Source organism: Excalfactoria chinensis, chromosome 3, assembly GCF_039878825.1.
Source record: "Excalfactoria chinensis isolate bCotChi1 chromosome 3, bCotChi1.hap2, whole genome shotgun sequence".
NCBI classification, from domain to species: Eukaryota; Metazoa; Chordata; class Aves; order Galliformes; family Phasianidae; genus Excalfactoria; species Excalfactoria chinensis.
The window spans coordinates 3410967-3416701 of NC_092827.1; positions in this window are offsets into that span (position 1 = coordinate 3410967).

Consider the following 5735-nt stretch of genomic DNA (forward strand, 5'->3'; position numbering starts at 1 on the left):
GCTAATGGGAGGAGGCGGAGCTCACGTGACGCACCGCTGACCAATAGTGGGCCGAGTGGGAGTGCCTTGGGGAGGGGGCGCAGATTCTACCGGAAGTGCTTCTCTTTGACGGTCCGGCGCACAACACGCCCTACTGCCGTGCGTTCCGGGGGCACGGAGGAGCGGTGGGCGGGGGCTGAGGAAGGAGGAGCAGGAGGGGCTGGCCCGCTATATCCCTTAGTGTCACATCCCTGCTGTTCTGGAACGCCTCCATGGATGGTGACCCCACCGCCTCCCTGTGCGGTGTGTTCTTTGCGTGCACTTTGCATTGAATCACTGAATGGTTGGGTTGGAACGGACCTCAAGGATCGTGAAGCTCCAACCCCCCACCACAGGCAGAGCCACCAACCTCCACATTGAATACCAGCCCAGGCTGCCCAGGGCCCCATCCAACCTGGCCTTGAACACCTCCAGGGATGGACGGGGCATCCACAGCCTCTCTGGGCAGCTGTTCCAGCACCTCACTGCTCTCATAGTCAAGAACTTCCCCCTGACATCCAGCCTAAATCTTCCCTCTTTCAACTTCAAACCATTTCCCCTTGTCCTGCTGTTATCTACCCTTGCAAAGAGTTGACTCCCCTCCTGTTTATAGGCTCCCTTTAGGTGCTGGCAGGCTGCAATGAGGTCACCCCACAGCCTTCTCCATGCTGAACAAGCCCAGCTCCCTCAGCCTGTCTTTGTAAGGGAGATGCTCCAGCCCTCTGATCATCTTTGTGGCCTCCTCTGGTCCCTCTCCAACAGCTCCATGTCTTTCTTCTATTGGGGGCTCCAGACTTGGAAGGGCTCCCAAACAGAAGGCTGGTTCTCAGCAGTGGCACAGGACCACACGTCTTGCTCAGCACAAGAAGCTCCAGTTCCTCGATCTGCTTATCTCTGGAGAATAATAAGGTGTGAAGCTCGTGTTATCGGACATACCCACAGCTCTCTTTGTCGGAGAAGAATAGTTGCTTCATCCCATCCTATCTATGATTACCTTGGTGGGGCAAGTTCAAGGCTGTTCGGTCCCCACGTGATGGAAACAGTGTGGAACTATCAGTGTGGATGCAAACAGACAGCTTTGGATGACAGCCTGTTCTAGGCAAATGCACAGGAGAGAGATTGCAGGGCTATTTAGGTACAGTGACCTGAATTCGTATAATCACCTCTAGTGGTGTGTTCACTCAGTTTGTCCAGGCTCTTCCTTGCGTGTCTTATTAATGCTGGCAATTTAGGTGATTTCTATATCTGAGCACGATTTGAAAGTCTAATTAACAGCATTTTCTTCTCAGAGATACAAGCAAAGGTTCATAATAAGAGAACTTAATACGCTTCTACTGTTGGCACTGCCTCACATCATCAGCTGCTCTAAGAGAAAAGTGAGTTCTCTCCCAGTCCTGGAGCTGCTAGATCATGGCAGTGTGTCTGCACTTCCATAGTGCAGAGCTGGGATGGCCTTGAAGCAGCACTGCACCATTTCTCTCTGCATTTTGCATGATAGCCTGGGAAGCCTTTGGTGGGAATCCAGAGATAAACACAGTCTCTCATCTTTAGGTCACGAGGGGTAGCATTAAAGTGCTGCTTGCCTACACAGCTTGTCCTGACTCACAGTGAAGAGCTGCTTTGCTGTTGCTTACCATGACAGGTGCATCTCTGGAGGGGTTCAAGGCCAGGTTGGATGGGGCCCTGGGCAGCCTGGGCTGGTATTCAATGTGGAGGTTGGTGACCCTGCCTGTAGTGGGAGGGTTGGAGTTTGATGATCATTGAGGTCCCTTCCAATCTAGGCCATTCTGTGATTCTATGACTCTATGATTCACAGTGGAAGCTCCCATGCATGTCCATGGTGTGGGTAGAGATGTCCAACAGAAATCCTTGGCTTAACCTGGCTAAACATACCTGGAAAAGAAAATGAAAAGCATATGCTCCTGGAAACCAGCACTCATTTTAGCTGCCCTCATGTCTAGTTCCATCTGCCATCGTTTCCAAGACCAGACAACAGGGAACAGAGAGGATGGTAGCCTTGGGCATTTGCTGTGCTGCTCATCTCCTATCTGACCTCCACCCCTCTTGTAGGTCTGAAGTCACCAAGGTAAAACCCAGCTTGGCATTTCTGGGGGGCTGGTGCTATGGTGATACCTTCAGTCACAGGAGAGGGGTCTCCATAGAGCCCCTTCCTTATGCCTCATCCTTATTCCCTTAGTCTCCATCCTTAGAGGTTCTAAAGGCCAGGTCAAAAAATAAATTGGCTCAGTTCTTTCCCTCCATCTGCTGCAGTCCCATGGCTGTTTGCCTCTTGGAGGGCATTAGTACTTTTGGAGGGCTCTACTGTTTGTATGTTATCATGCCTGAAACAGATTGTCCAAACACCAAACCATTCCCTCTCCAATGTCTTCCTGATGAGGAGTGGAGGAGCAGCAGGCATGAAGCAAAGGATGTTTGTGGCTGAAACCCACCTGAGACTGCAGTGAACACAATTGCAATGGGAAACCTAGAGTGCCAAGGCAGCCATGAGGCCTGCATGCTCTAGCCACATGCTGGGCATGAAGGTGTCTTGGTTTCCCAAAGAGGGATTGGCTTTCAGGGTACCAACCAGTCTCTGGGCTCTTGAGTGGAACTGGCTGGACTGACACACTGGAACAGGTTGCCCAAGGAGTCTGTGGATGCCCCATCCCTGCAGGTATTCAAGGCCAGGCTGGATGTGGCTCTGGGCAGCCTGGGCTGCTGGTTGGTGACCCTGCACATAGCAGGGGGTTGAAAACAGATGTTCATTGTGGTCCTTTTCAACCCAGGCCATTCTATGATATGATTCAAAGAAAAAACACAGCAGTTCTCTATGCTCTCAGGGTGTCCTCAAGGCAGGCCACACAAAACACACAGACAGCCCGATGCCAAGATTGTATGCAATTATTCTGACCGAGCGAGAACAATTGCTCTGATACAGACTGTCCCCAGAGCTCTCCCCAGCACTCCCTACCACCCATGTGGAAAGCTTTTCTGCAGTTTGCTTTTCTGCACGGTGTGAAGGAGAAAAAGAAAACTCAAACTCTATAGAGAATGAAGTTGTTTATAACATTGGCCACCTAATAGGGGTCTGATGAACCTGTCATACATGGAGCTGATTTATTAGGCAGAAGCATGAATGTTCAGTGGGCTTAGCTGTGACCATCATGTAACACTTGGAGTCCACTCATGCAGGAAGAGGCAACACAATGGGGTCTTATGGTTCCTTCTCAGGCTCCGTGTTTGCCTTCTGAGAAGTCTGAAGGAAAAGGAGCCCAGGGTGGAGGGAGAGACACAGGGGGAAGAAAATGGCACAGAGGAAAAATCCTTGAGGTTATAATGGTTTTACATCAGACAGCAGAGTGAGAAAGGGAAGGGAAGGGAAGGGAAGGGAAGGGAAGGGAAGGGAAGGGAAGGGAAGGGAAGGGAAGGGAAGGGAAGGGAAGGGAAGGGAAGGGAAGGGAAGGGAAGGGAAGGGAAGGGAAGGGAAGGGAAGGATAAAGAGGCCATAAATGAAATGATCTTGACCCTCACGTGGTTTTAAGTGGAAAGGTAATTAAACAGACTCATATACAGTGACTTCAGTCTGTAACGGTGACAAGTGATTTCTCTGGAGTGCAGGAGAAAGCATTACATCACTGAAGTGAGCAGGGCTCTTCTTCCACCTCCTCTTGAAAGAGCAAATGAGGATAACATAAGCTGATACAGCAATCTGCTCCTGGTTTTTTGTTGTTTTTGTTGTTTTTATATGAAGGCTGTGGTGCTTTCAAAGCATAATTCTGCATGCTTTTCCATAGGATATGGAGCTCTGAGTCCCGGGAGATGCACACACCAGGGTAATTCCTCCTGTCTTCAAAGCTGGGCTCTTGGAGTCTGACCCAATTGAGGAAATTACCAAATCATTCCTGAGGAAGCTGCATCATGAATTGCCTCTAGATAAGCATAAATGAATGTATCTTCAAAACCAAACCCTCCTGGGTTTGATGGAGGCTGGGTGAGCTCTTCTGCTTAAAAAAGGAAAAGAAAAAAAGTAAAAAGAAAAGGAAAATAAAGGGATTTTATGCTAGAAGATAAGAACTGGTGAATCCTGGCGAGCTGCCTCATAGCAAATTGCAGCCTGTTTAACTTATCGTTTCATCACTACAAAGTGAATAGGATTGCCATGGTTCTGGTACGGGGGTAAAGAGTTCATTTCTTCCCTACACAACCCCATGTCCTCCCTTATATTCTCTACACATCCAAATGCTTTCAGGTTGTAGCTGTGGTTTTCCACTTGGGGCCCTGACTAACAGGAAGAGAGTGTCATCGTTTATGGTGAGTTGAACAGCTACTCCAACAGGACCCCAGGAAACCATTTAGTCACTTCCAGGGCATCTTTCTGGTCTTCAGATGCACCAACATGTATGTCTGATTCTAGTAAGCTTTGCTCAAGTGAGTTTTTGAACTTGAATTCCCTGAGAGGAGACAGAAACAGTGAGGCCAGCTCGTATTTAATTTAGACAACATGGCATTTCCATAGATTCACAGAACCAAAAAATGGTTTGGGTTGGGAGGGACCTCAAAAGAACATCTATTTCCAACCCTCTGCCATAGGTTGCCAGCCATTAAGTCAGGCACCAGGTCAGGCTGCCCATGGTCCCATCCAACATGGCCTTGAGCAACTCCAGTGATGAGACACCCACGTGTTATAGAAGAGGAGAGAAGAAATAGCTACAGCTGACCGTCTTCATTCTTCCTCTACAAGCCCTCCTTGGCCACCAGGTCAACACTTCTACACAGCAGCCATGCTTCCCACAGTCATATCCTCCTACAAATGCCCTGGGTTTGTGTACACTGGGTAATGTCACACTGGGTAATGCAGCTGCTCATTTTACTCTGTCCTAGGAACTCCACAACCATGAGAAATGGCATGTAGCATTAGAAGGCAGGGACTGGAGCTGCATGTGGCCATTCATTCAGCAGTGACTTTGGATTGTGGTGAACATTTCAGATCAAATCTGAATAGACTGCATTAGGGTTTGCTAGGCTGAGTACAGTAGCTTGAGGTTATGTCTGAAGGGAAGAAAAGGTGCTCAGCTCGGGAGTAAATGTTCTCTCTGTTGCGTGTTCTGAACTGAAAATCTTTTCATTCAGAACCCAATTAACAGTTCCAGTTAATAGAGAACAAATGGACAGAGTGCCCACGCTTATATGTGACAAAGAGACAAGCAACAGGGTAGCCCAGCAGGGTCAGCCATGCTTCTATGTGCTGAAATGTCTTTTGTTCCACTCCCTGTCATAGCGAGTGGGATAAATTCAGAGCAATGAGTTGTCATTTTGGAAATCAAATAGGACATAAAGTGAGCGCTGGCAAAAGTCAAGCTGTGCTATAGCTCACAAGCAAGTCTTTGGAGCTGTAAGATCAGAGACAAAGCAGAGCTGCTGTTGTAGTGGGATGGCTTTGCAAAGTGTGAAGGCGCAGCCAACTGATGAATAGTTTGTTTTAGCGTTCAAGAGGAAGTAAGTTCAGAAAACTGAAGAAAATTGGAGGAGGCCTCGCTGGAAGTCAGTCTCAGAGAATGGGACAATCTTATTTAGAGGATGGGATGGGATGGGATGGGATGGGATGGGATGGGATGGGATGGGATGGGATGGGATGGGATGGGATGGGATGAGATGAGATGAGATGAGAAGGGAAGAGAAAGAATATGATAGGATAGGGTAGAGTAGGGTAGGGTAGG